The sequence below is a fragment of the Sarcophilus harrisii genome, chromosome 1 (genome assembly GCF_902635505.1).
Source record: "Sarcophilus harrisii chromosome 1, mSarHar1.11, whole genome shotgun sequence".
NCBI classification, from domain to species: domain Eukaryota; kingdom Metazoa; phylum Chordata; class Mammalia; order Dasyuromorphia; family Dasyuridae; genus Sarcophilus; species Sarcophilus harrisii.
Window position 1 is genome coordinate 551,684,230 of NC_045426.1, and position 12,904 is coordinate 551,697,133.

At 33.9% G+C, this 12,904-nt stretch overlaps 1 protein-coding gene and 1 long non-coding RNA gene across 10 annotated transcripts in view; one reads left to right on the top strand and one right to left on the bottom strand.

Annotated features, from left to right (window-relative positions):
- Positions 1-12,583, bottom strand: part of LOC116420642 — a 47,259-nt gene extending 34,676 nt beyond the window's left edge. The window contains exons 1-2 of the long non-coding RNA XR_004231023.1: positions 12,399-12,583; positions 10,783-10,856 (exon numbers count right to left, since the gene is read on the bottom strand). This is a non-coding gene — a long non-coding RNA (uncharacterized LOC116420642). The remainder of the gene's footprint in view (positions 1-10,782; positions 10,857-12,398) is intronic.
- Positions 12,584-12,601: 18 nt separating this feature from the next.
- The window catches only part of MAK (male germ cell associated kinase), a 79,129-nt gene continuing 78,826 nt past the window's right edge, over positions 12,602-12,904 (top strand). For 8 of the 9 annotated variants that reach the window (XR_004231022.1, XM_031946865.1, XM_031946860.1 and 5 more), the window contains exon 1: positions 12,696-12,860. The gene's annotated coding sequence lies outside the window, so the exon portion shown is untranslated. The other variant, XM_031946861.1, reaches the window with a different exon arrangement.

Genomic DNA, 12,904 nt, shown 5'->3' on the forward strand with positions numbered 1-12,904 from the left:
TGACGATTAAGTTGAAGCAAGATTAAAGAATGTTAAAAAAAAAAACCCAAAAGGAGAGTTTGTGTTTTATTTTAGAGGCAATAGAAAGCCATTGGAGTTTATGGGGTAGGAGAGTAGCATGATTAGACTTGTGTTTAAGGAAAATCACTTTGACAACAATGTGGAGGATGGAATGAATTGAGGACTGATACAAATAAACTAATTAGGAGAATGTTAAAATAATCCAGGCAACTGGTAATGAGGATATGAACTTATTGTTGCTGTTGAATTGTTCAATCGTGTCCAGATCTTGGCAAAGATACTGGAAAGGTTTGCCATTGCATTCTCCAGTGGAGTAAGGGAAAAATTAAGTGACTTGTCCAAAGTCAGACAGCTAGTAAGTATCTGTCTGGATTTGAATTCAGATCTTCCTGCGTCCAGGCCCAGCATTCTATCCATGGTGCCTGAAAATATTAATTAGATGATAGCTATGTGAGTAAAAAAAAAGGTTTAGATAGAAGAAATGTTGTAAGAGTAGAAATTACAAGATATGGCAACTGACTGGATAAGTGAGGTGAGGGAGATTGAGGAATGAATAAAACCAAGGTTATGAACTTCAAAAGCTGGGGAAAAAATAGTTGTATCTTTGACAACAGGAAAATTTCAAACAGAAATAGGTTTGGGGGAAAATATAATGAATTCTGTTTTTAACATATTGAATTTGAGACATCTCTGAGACATTCAGTTTGAAATATGCACTAGGCAACTGGTAACTTGGGATTAAAGCTCAGAAGAGAAACTGGAGCTGCATATATAATAAGTGGAAATTATTAACATGGAGTTGTCAATTCATGGAATTTATATCCATGGAAGCTGATAAAAACAAAATTTACCATTAAGTCCCATTTTTTATCTAAAGAACAGTACTTTTAAGGAATCTATAAAAAACTTAAAATGACAAATTGGAATGCAAAGAATACTTCTCTTTAAGAACCATGTCACAAGTTAAAAAAACAAAAACATTGTTCAAATTATTTGAACAATGTGGGGTAAACACTTCTTGAATTGCTATCATTAAGCATGGACTTAGTGAAATATCATATTGCCATAACTTTTTCTGAGTCAATGAATTAAACATGTAAACAAAGTTGGTGGTCTTGGAAACATTGATAAAAATCAGATCCACAAGTTAGTGTTGACAGAAGCAAGCATACCTCAGGTGGCATAATATACTACTTTCTCATAAGCAGGATAAAGTTAAGACATATTTCAGAAAAGATTGAAAGGAACTGAACAATTTGTTCCAAAAGTTATATTCAGGTTTAGTCTACACCTAACATAAAGCGGGAAAATGCTCATAGAGAAAATTAAGTTGAGATTAAAAATCTATTTGAAGGGAAGTCTAAAACACCCAGATTGTTTCTATATTTATTAAATAGACTGATTATTCTTTTAATTATCTTCTTTAATTTGTGTTAGATGGACCATTTTTCATAAATGACTTTGATAAAGATATAGATTTTAACTCATCAAAATTGCAGTTCACACTACAGTAGGAGGTATAGCTAACACATTAGGATAACTGAGACAAAATTCAGAAAGATCTCAATTTGCTTAAACTTTTGGCCAGAAAGAGTAAAAACAAATTTAATAGGAATTAACATGAAGTCTAGCCCCTGAGTTCTAAAAATCAACTTCACAAGTAGAAGATAGAGAATATATAGTTAGAAAACAATTTATTTTAAAATATTTTTGAATATTTAAGTGTATTGTAGGTCAATGTGGATATGATATTTTGGTCAAAAAATTAATGTGATGTTAGATCACATGAAAAGAGGAATAGGATCTAGAACTCCACCCTAGTCCAACCACAACTGGAATTTTAGGCTGTATTCTGGATGCTATATTTTCAAAAAGACAGAAATAATTTGGATAATTAATAACTTGGTTATTCAGAGTGTAAAAGTGGAATACACAAGGATCTCAAGTTCATGACATATAAGTATTAGTTGAAGGATCTGGGTATATTTATCCTGGAGATAAAGAGATAATTGTGCGTATATGATTATAGTCTTCAAAATATTTGAAAGACCTTGACATTGATGGAGTATATTTGTTGTTTGGTCCCAGGAAACTAGGGGCCAAATTGGTAAACTAGGGGCCAAATTGGTAAACAACTAGGAGCAATTGGTAAAAACTGGAAAACAAAACAAAACAAACTAGACTTCCTGAAAAGAGAAAATACCTTATAAGTAGTTATCTCAGAGCAGTAGGACCTCCCTTGGTAATTAGTGGTGTAACTTCATATTGGATATCTTCAAATCAAGGTTGAAGCACAACTTGTCCAATATGAGAAGAGGACATTATTTCTCAGGCACAGGTTAGAACAGATAGTTTCTGAGATTACTTCCAACTCTGTGATGCTAAGATACAGGATTTTAAAAGACGCTTCAAGACACTGGAATCTTACATTTTAATGAGGATATGTAAGTTCTTAAACTTGAATTTCAAGAATCAACCTCAAAAGTAAAAGAAAGGGAAGGAAGGCATGATTAGAGAATAGTTAATCTAACAAAATATTGGAGGAGGGGTTTAATGCATTTCAAACTCAATATAAGCCAACAGAGTAATATCAGAATCCAAGCAAACTAAGGTCATTTTAGGCTGCATGGTATGCAAAAGAAATTAATAGCTCCTTAATATACTCAATATAGTTTTATGTGATATAAGGATTAATTAAATCAATGACAGTTCAGTCTGCAGAAAAAAAATTTAGACAGAACATCATGATAGTTATGTTCAAGTATTTAAAGGATTGTCACACATGAAAGATTCCAGATTTGTTCTGCTTGGCACAAGACAGAATTAGAAGCAATCAGTGAAAATTATATGTGGCAGTTTCATTCCAAAGACTTCCCATGTACATGTGAATAAGCCCTGAATTCAGACCATCCATCCTATGGCCTCTGCATTCCTCAGACTTTCCAAAGAAGCTGCATCATCCCTGTATTGAGGCTACCAGCCTATGGCCTTTGTCTTTACCATTAGGCCTTTCTCCAGTGTTCTGTGGAGCTTTCTTGGATCAGGCAGGCCTTGATTTGCCAGCTCCTGCATCCTGTCCATACTTCTCTAAGCTACCTTGTCTAGTCCTAGATTCTAAGCAATGGCCTTCATAAGCATAAAATGGAGAAAAGCAGTGGAAAAACTAATTTAAATAAATTTATCAAATCAACCAAGCAAAGTCACCTCAAGAGCATTTGAGGATTAAAATGGAAGGGCAAGAAACAAAAGGAAAATGGAAAAGATCTGGAAAGCATATTAAAACAAAAAATGGACAATGTGATCGCTACATAGTCTCTAACATCTTAGTAATACATGTTCTTATAAGAATAGCAAAAATGGCACTAAAGAAAACAAAGATTGAAAATTTTACTATATTGGACCAAGCACATATAAATAAAATCTATGCTAGAAGTGATCCAATTGTGAAGTCATTTAGGAATCACTACGTAAGGTGGCTAAAGGAAGAGAAGATACCAGAGACATGGAAAAAAATCTGGATTATATTAATGTCAAAAAGAAACACAAAAACAGGTAGCCAAGTAGTGTAGTGGATAGAGTGCTGGACCTGGAGCCAAGAAGATCTGAGATTAAATCTTGCCTTTGACGCTTATTATGTGACTCTGGGCATATCACTTAACCCTGTTTATCTCAGTTTCCTCATTTCTAAAATGAGCTGGAGAAGGAAATAGAAAAGCACTCCAATATTTTGCCAAGAAAACCCCAAAGTTTTCATGTCATGCCTAAGACATGAAGAGTCTGACATGCCTAAAACAATTAAATACCAAGAACAAAATGTAAAAAAAATAATGAGTAGGAAACTTCAACAACTACAGACCTATTAAAAATGTTTTATGAGAGTCATTTATCTGTACAGTGGAAGCATCTTTACTGAGGGCAGTAAAATGAGAAAACTTTCACAATTAATATTTAACAATTGTTCATTCCTTTCAGGAACTGAAGCAAACAGTGTTAAATGATTTGCCCAGGGTCATGCAGCTGGAATCTAAGGCTGTATTTGAACACAGGTCTTCCTGTCTCTAAGACCAATACTCTATCCACTGAACTACTAAAGCTATCCCATATGTAACAATAGATTAATTTTATTATTTACAACTGACTGAAAGATGTAGATCAGATATGTCAAACACACAGCTTACAAACTGCATTTTAGCTGATGGCGATACTTCTGAGTAATTGTAAATGTAATTTGGGAAATATTTTACAAAATAAATAGAACTATCATAAAACATAGATGTCAATATGTGGTTCTCTAAGCAAATTGCACCCAAAGTGATCCTTATATATGGTGTAGCAGCCCCTCTCTCTAAGTTTGATAGTGCTGATGTAGAGAACATAAGATCCCATTGTACTTAGTTTCTTGGTTATAAAGAAAAAAGCAAAGAGGACTACAATTAATTCACTATTATTCACTATTACCAAGTTGGATTTACTCCAGGAATTCAAAGTTGGTTCAACATTAGGGAAATTTAAGTTTCTAGAGCTCAAGTAGGATGAGATCAAAAAGTGAAAATTCTAACAACAACATGCTAATCATATCAAAAAGGAGGGGCTTCTAATTAGATCTTCTCTCTCGAAGAAAATACTATAAATATTATCAGTTGATAATATAATAGTATAATAGTTTTAAAAAGATGATCACAATGATGTTGAATAAAAGTTAAGAAAAATAATGAACTGATCTGTTTCCTAAAAAGACAACAGGTGAAAGCAGTTGAAGATACAGAATTGATTTCTGACTTTGCCTTATAAAATGTTGGTAGTTCTATGAATTATTCCAAAGTTCTTGGGCAAACATGCAAGTATACACAGGCAAACATATATCCACATTCACACTATCACTTTGGCCTTATAAAACATTAGCCAATTATTGCACTCCTTTTTAAAAAACAAAACAAAACACTCAATCTTATTTTATTAAAATATTTTGCTTTTGTATCACTCTCATTTTTGAATATCTGTTTCTCTCCTTCCCTATCCTTTTTTACTTTACCCTTTTAACAAAGATTTAAAAAGAAAAAGAAAAGAGAAGTGTAGTAAAAATAACCAACATTAATTGTCTGAAAGCATTATTACATCACATTCCTAATTCCTCACCTTTGCAAAGATGATAGAGAAACACATTTTTCTCAACTCTGCTACTAGGTCAAGACTGGCCATTAAATTTATGCAGTACTCACTTTAGATTTGCTGTTCATTATTATTCTCTCCATTTTAATTGTTATCATCACTGTGTTTACATATCATCTTTAGATTAATTATGAGAACAGAAGGCTAGCACCTGTATCTTAAGCCACTGAAAACTTGCAAAATGTGTCAAAGCCAAGTTACCTCAAGACCAATAAGTAGAGAAAAGATTGTCTTTAAGTTCAGGCATATATGTTCTGACCAATGAGATCTCACAAAATTATTTTGGTTTTCCTATAGTAGTCATATTATAAAATAAAAAAAATTAGAATGCAAAAGAAAATATGCATCAATCTGCACTCAATAGTTCATAAGTTCTCTCTCTAGACATGGATAGCATTTTTAATCATGAGTCCTTTAGAATTGTCATGGATCATTGTATTGATCAGAATAGCTAAGTGTTTCACAGATGATCATTCTTACAATATTGCTGTTGTTTTTATGTATAATGTTTCCCTACTCCTGCTCATTTCACTTTGCACCAGTTCATGTAAGTCTTCCCATTTTTTAAAATCATCTTCTTCATTATTTCTTATAGTACTCAATCACAATCATATGCCAATTTGTTTAATCATTACCCAACTGAAGGGGCATCCCATCAATTTCTAATTCTTTGCCAACACAAAAAAGAACTGCTACAAATATTTTTGAATATATGCATCCTTTCATCTTTTGTTTTTCTTTTTAATCTTTTGGGGGGTATAGACCTAACAGTGGTATCACTGAATCACTCCAAGGATATGCCCAGTTTTATAGCCCTTTGGGTATAGTTACAAATTATTCTCCAGAATGTGTTGGACCAGCTCACAACTCTACCACAAGTGAATTAGTGCATCAATTTTCCACATCCCTTCCAGAATTCATCATTTTCTTTTTCTGTTATGTTAGACAACTGAAAGATATGAGGTGGTACTCAAAAATTATTTAAATTTGCATTTCTCTAAATATTAGTGCTTTAGAATATTTTTCATATGACTATTGATACCTTTCTTTTTCTGAAATTTCTTTTTGATTTCCTTTGACATTTTATCAACTGGGGAATGGCTCTTTTTTTTTTTTTTTATAAATTTATGTCACTTCCCTAAACATTTAAAAAAAATGAGGCCTTTATTAAAGAAACCTACTGTAAAAAATTACTTCTAATTTTGGCTTCATAATTTTTGTTTGTGCAAAATTTTTAGATTTAGTGTAGATCTCATGTATCTTTTTTAAATAATAGCTTTTTATTTTCAAAATATATGCAAAGATAGTTTTCAACATTTACCCTTGGAAAAACCTTGTGTTCCAAAATTTTTCCCTCCTTTCCTCCCACCCCTTCCCCTAGACAGCAAGTATTCCAATATATGTTAAACATGTGCAATTCTTCTATATATATTTCCATGTTTATCATTCTGCACAAGAAAAATCAGATCAAAAAGGAAATAATGGATCTTGTATATTTTTACAAACACTATACAAACAAAATTTGCCAATAAGGAGTCTCTATATAAGAAAGAGCAATCCAGCTTCAAACTAAAATTTATTGTAGAAAGATTCATCCTTAATATTCAAATGGATATTGGCACTTCTACTTACATGGAAAAGATAAAGCAGAGAAACAGCTCCTTATAGGCTCGAAAGAGCATGTCCCTGAATGATTTTGCTAGGATTCATGCTCCAGGCACTCAATATTCAGTCAAAATCCAGATGCTGTAACTCATCTCCTATAACAATTAACATTTTTAAATAAAGCAATATAAAATATATCCAAATTATGTTTTGCATTTTATTTTCATCTTTTAGTGGTACAGAGTGAATGTTTGCTGCATAATTATCCATTCAAAGGAAATTTGCTGCTAAGTATTGGGAACTGAATGAAAGAGTGTAATTACTTTTCCAGTTCTGGAACTTGCCCTCTAAATCTAAGAAAATAAATTTCTACATATTTTCTCATGATTCTCTGAATGATAAAGTTCATCATTCCTTAAAATAATATTCTCTTACACTAATGTGTCACAATTTGTAAAGCCTAATATCTGGGGATATGGAAAAGTTAAGAGACTTGTTCAGGAGCTATTATGTTGTACTTGAAATCAAGCTAATCTTGACTCTGAAGCAAGTTCTATATATGCTACACTGCTTCAACCTTTTGCTATGTAATATTATTTTATAAATTTAAAACCTGGCTTCTTGAATCCTGACCTTGTTAGTTATTCTTCCCACCTTTGAAATGTAATATGACTGATTTAAGTCCACTTTTTCGGGGCCATGTCCATTACATCTAACCTTCTGGTTTTAGATAACCTGAGAGAGACTTTGTGTCTTCTTTTCTCTGCAATCAGCTTGAGCCTCTTTTAACTGTGTTTTACTCATTTTTAAGGGAACAGTGACTAGCAATTCCAGTTCTATCTAATTATTTCACATTAGATTAACTTTTATAAAATTTACTCTGAAAATATTGCAAGAGTATAAACACAAATATTTCCTTAAAAGATCCAGGAACATCATTCTACCTCATCCCCTCTCTGCAGATGACACCTTAGATTGGGGTAGGTGGCAGAGATTAAGCTCAAAATTTAAGCAACTTCCCCTATCTAATATCTTTTCCCATTATGGAGAGGAGGACAGTGATGTCATAGGAAGAGTTAAGTTAAATGGGCAACATCCATACCAATTCTATGGCAAAGGAAATTAGAATGGTGTTATCGAACCCAAATATCACTGATGGCTCAACTGGTTTTTTTTTTTTTACCACAAACAGGACCCTTCCTGATATTCCCTTCAGACACTCAGAGTCTTTCTAAAGAGGAACAAAGGAGAGCAAATTCTTGGCTTTAATAAAGTCCATATGGAGTTAAGATGAGAACAACGCTAAGGATAACTACTCTTAATCTAGCTTCTTGTCTCCTTTTGCCCCCCAATAAATACTTTGTCAATATACACGGAATCTCCCAATTTCATACATGGGAGGAATGGTAGAATTCTATACAGTCAAGGTTATTTTGGCATATAGCCTGGTTCTAATGTAGGGTTACATACTTATATTAAAGCTTTTTCATGATTTACCATTGTCCTATCCCCCATTACCCTAATAAGCCTCTCATTATGGCAAAGAAAAACAAATAAGTCAACAACATAGTAACCAGGGCTAATGATTTCAATATTCCCTACCTTTAATATGCCACTTCTGTAATGAAAGATTTATTTCTAATCTCTTCTCAGAGGCAACATTAGTAATTATAATTACAGTCTTTGTTTCCTCATATTGTTCTTTCTATTTACATTACTATAATGCTTATGTAATGTTTTTCTAGCTTTGTTTACTTCACTCTATATCAGTTTCTACAAGTCCTCCTATGTTTCTCTGAATTCCTCATATTTGTAGTTTTTATGACACAATAATGAGCCATCCCAATCACTTACCATAATTTGTTCAATTATTCTCTAATTCTCCTATTTTTTTTCTTAAAACAAAACTGTCCTATCTGTCCAACTATCTTCTATTGATAATTATCACATTCATGATATTTACAAGAAAGACAAAAACTTACCTAAGCAAAAATCTCCCTGAAAATTTAAACTTACAAGTAAAAGCTAATGAGTATATGAAACAACATGAAATATTAAAACAAAATCAAAAGATCAAAAAAGAATAAAAGAGAATGCAAGTTATCTCATGGTAAAACCAAGTACGTGGAAAACAGATTAAGGAAGAAAAATAAAAGGAACAATTGAACTTTCTGCATGCTTGAAAAAAAAGAATCTAGACATAATGTTTCAAGAAAACTTAAAAGAAAACTGCCCATGGTTCTGCACACATATATTGTATCTAGGATATACCGTGACATATTCAACATGTATAGGACTGCTTGCCATCTAGGGGAGGGAGTAAAGGGAGGGAGGGGAAAAGTCGGAACAAAAGTGAGTGCAAGGGATAATGGTGTAAAAAAATTTATCCAGGCATGGGTTCCAGTCAATAAAAAGTTATTTTAAAAAAACCTGCCCAGATCTCTTAGAATCAGAGGGCAAAGAGAAAATAGAAAGAATCCATTAGTTACTTCCTGAAATAAAGATTAAAATGAAAACTATCAGAAACATTATAGATAAAACCCAGAACTTCCAGGTCAAAGAAAAAAATGCTTCAAGCAACCAGAAAGAAAGAATTTAAATAATGAAGATCCATAGTCAAATTCAAACATGATTCAGAAACTGAAACTATAAAGAATAGAGATTTTAGAACACAATATTCTAAAAGTTATTATATTTGTCCTTCATAAAGGCATATTCTTTCACTGTAAAAATTAGAAACAACAAATATTTAAATGAATAAATTTAATTATTGAAAACCTCAAATGATGATCTAGAAATTATTATCAAATTATTTCAAATTCCATTTGGGTGGAAGCCAGCTAATACTACATTTGCCAAAATAATGTTGAGAAATACAATATATGTTTCCCAAAAAATCTTAGTACAGTTGTAAACTAATAAAGCTTTACTACTTTAAATCTAAGGTTGGCTTCCATACAAACATTATTTAATTTTGAGTTCATTTACTTCATGTACAAATGCAGAAAATAGCATAAAACAGCTCAATGGTACTATGCGAGTCTTATCTCAGATAGGATCTTTTTATTCAAGCCATATTAAATTACCTTTGTGCTACATTCCCTATCAGAGGATTTACTAGGTGAGTCTCAGTTTTTTAATACTTTGTTTTGAGCTTTGTTTTCACCGAAGAAAGGAGATGCATTTATTCAAGAATTGTATTATAAAGATATCCATCTATTGCTATCCTCATCCCCTTTACTCTATCCTCATCTCCAAAGAATTTCATACCCTTGCCAGTCTGGATGAAGAGAAAAATATTTTGTAAAAATATGCTTTAACAATATTGCATAAATATCAGTCTGAACCACCAAATAATCTAAGGTAACTTTAGGTTTTCATGAAATCTTTTGGATAAAGCTACAGATTTTAATTTCTAGGGAGACAACGAAGGAGGACACTGGTACAGACTTGAATTTCTTAGGGGAGGAATAAAAGTGGACCAAGGTGTGGAGATGATATAATTGAGGGCAGGAACGCATTCAAGGATGGAGGGAGTATATGTTTAAATATTTTATATAGAGCAAAGGTTCACTAGTTATGTATTTCTGAGATGTTCTGATAAACATATTTTCTGACCCTCTAATTTAAATAATTTGATCCTATTTGTATTATAAAAAGACACACTTAATTTTTAAACTCCATTAATAAAAGTCCTGAAGTAATGTAAATGAGAGAAAAAAACACATCACCAGAAAAGTTCCTGTTATATGTATAGTAATTACTCTAAGTCCATTCTTCATTACAAAGACTGTATGTCCCCCAACAAACTTTCAACAAAGTTTATGGGTACCCTTGAGTTGTTGTGGATGCAATTCCCTCATTGTTGAGTGCTAATAATGAATGCCCCAGCAACAATTTAACCAATTTACATCAATTAGCTTTTCGAAAGGATAATTTACTTCAAAGATATAACAAGAACAGAAACTCATTCCTGGAGATACCTACCAGCTCATTCCCTGGAGAATATGGGCCAAGACGTCACTTTCTTAACTTTCTGAAGCTCATGAGGTCATAGCCATCTTTAATTTAAAGTAGAAAGAATAGACACAATAAGCAAAGTTTTCATAGTACTTTAATATCTAAGAAACTCTGTCTTTACAACCTGTGAGGTTGGTAGTGCAGAGTATAATTGTTATTTTGTAAATGAGGACACCAAGTGTTCACTCTAAGAGTTCCAGTTAAACTATAGATTCCCTGCATATAAAAACTTCCATTTAATGTATTTGCATTTCCAATGCCTTAGTGTCTGACACATAAAAGACACTTAATAAATATTATTGATTTATTCTTCTTGTCTTGCCCAAATATCTACTACAAATCTGGTTTCCTGATTCCAAAATTCACCTATTGCTGCTGTACTTCACTGATTCTGAAGAAGTGGTCCCTGCTTTACAATCCCAGTTGGTACCCCCGATCTACTGCCAAAATTAAAGTCTTAATCAGTTCACAATTTGAAGGCAATTATGGCTCCCTTTTGCTGGAGTCTAATATCTAGAGTGTCATTCAAGTTTAATTCCTTATTGAGCACTTAGAAAGAACTCAAAAATTAATTTGTTGATTGAGTATAAAGGGCTATGCAAATGCATTATTAACCTAGAAAATAAACGTTTTCATTATGTAGCAAACCTAACTCTTGAAGGGTTTCATCCCTAACTTTCAGGATAATTACTAGAGGTACATTCTTTTTATTTGATCATTCAGTTATAAATTAGCATCTTCACATGCATGAGAGGCTGGTGGCTTCAGATGTCATAATAGAAAAAAAAAAAACACAAGTTGTTGGAAAGGAATATTTAGTTATTGATAAATGGCACTTGGCAATTGACTTCTGGAATTGTTGTGAAACACTGCTACCCTGTGATGATTTAAGATATAGCATTCATTCAGAAGAGAAGATGCTGTTCAAGATGTTTGTTGTAAATGAAAGAAAATAATAAGTAATGAAAATTAAAACGCTGATTTCCCCACCAAATTTAGCTGCAGAAATTCTTCTCCTTTGGATAAGAACATACATTAAAATTTCAGCTTTGTGGTTTTTATTCTCAAAATATTGTATAAAGCATTTTTTTTTCTTTGAAGTTTAATTGGATGACAAATTTTAAGAGTAGAGAATTTAAGGATTTTTTTTTTCTCCAAAAAAGAACAGAAAGCACACAGTTGTAGCAAGATTAGGATAGGATTAGTATAAAAGGGGGAAAAAAAGCTGCGTAATAGGAATATGTACTTTTCCCCAGAAAGAAGGCCATTCTTTCCAACAGAAATTCTGATTATGACTGGAAAAGTATTAAATGACAAATTCATTGATTCATCAAGTTTCGTCAATAAATTGTTGAACGCCTAACACGTGGAAAGTATTCTATTATATGTTCTGGGGAAATAGGAAAATACTAGCATCTTCCGTCAGTCTGATTGAGGGTCCCACGAGTTTTTACGGAAACAACGTTGGTTTATATGGATTCTGATTAGAACGGCTCCCTCTGGGTTAATTAGTGTTTGTTAGATTGGATTAAACTCTGAATGGGGATGGAGTTCAGCTTCGGGACTCAAATACATATGCAAACCTTTATTGCTCAAGTGATCTAGGTCTCTTCCCTTCACTCCCTCCAGAACCAGCCCAAGGAGCTTGGAAGGAGAACAGGAGAACACGCCGCCAACCTGTACCACCTAGAACTCGAACCAAGATGGCGGCGTGCGTTTCCGCCCCGGAAGTCGCAGCCCGGCCCCTTTCACCTGAACCCCTCCCCCTCTGGTCTCCGACTGAGAGCGAGGGTGTGATCTCGCGCCCCGTGGTTTCCAAGGAGACGAAATACACACGGCGCCGGAGCTTCACAAGGGAGTGAGCGAGGTAAGCGGGCGGCGCCGGCAGGTAAACCTGAGAGGGCCGCCGGGGCCTCGCCGCCCTCCCGCTCTTCTCCGTCGAGTCCAGCTGGCCCTGCCCGGCCCGGCCCGGCCCGGGATGCCCCCCCGGCCCCCTGCCCGACCACGGCCAACCGCCGCCGCCGTGAGCCGGGGCCCAGACACCGGTGAGGGAGGGGTTGCTGTGAATGGGGTTTCGGGGAGGGGAGGT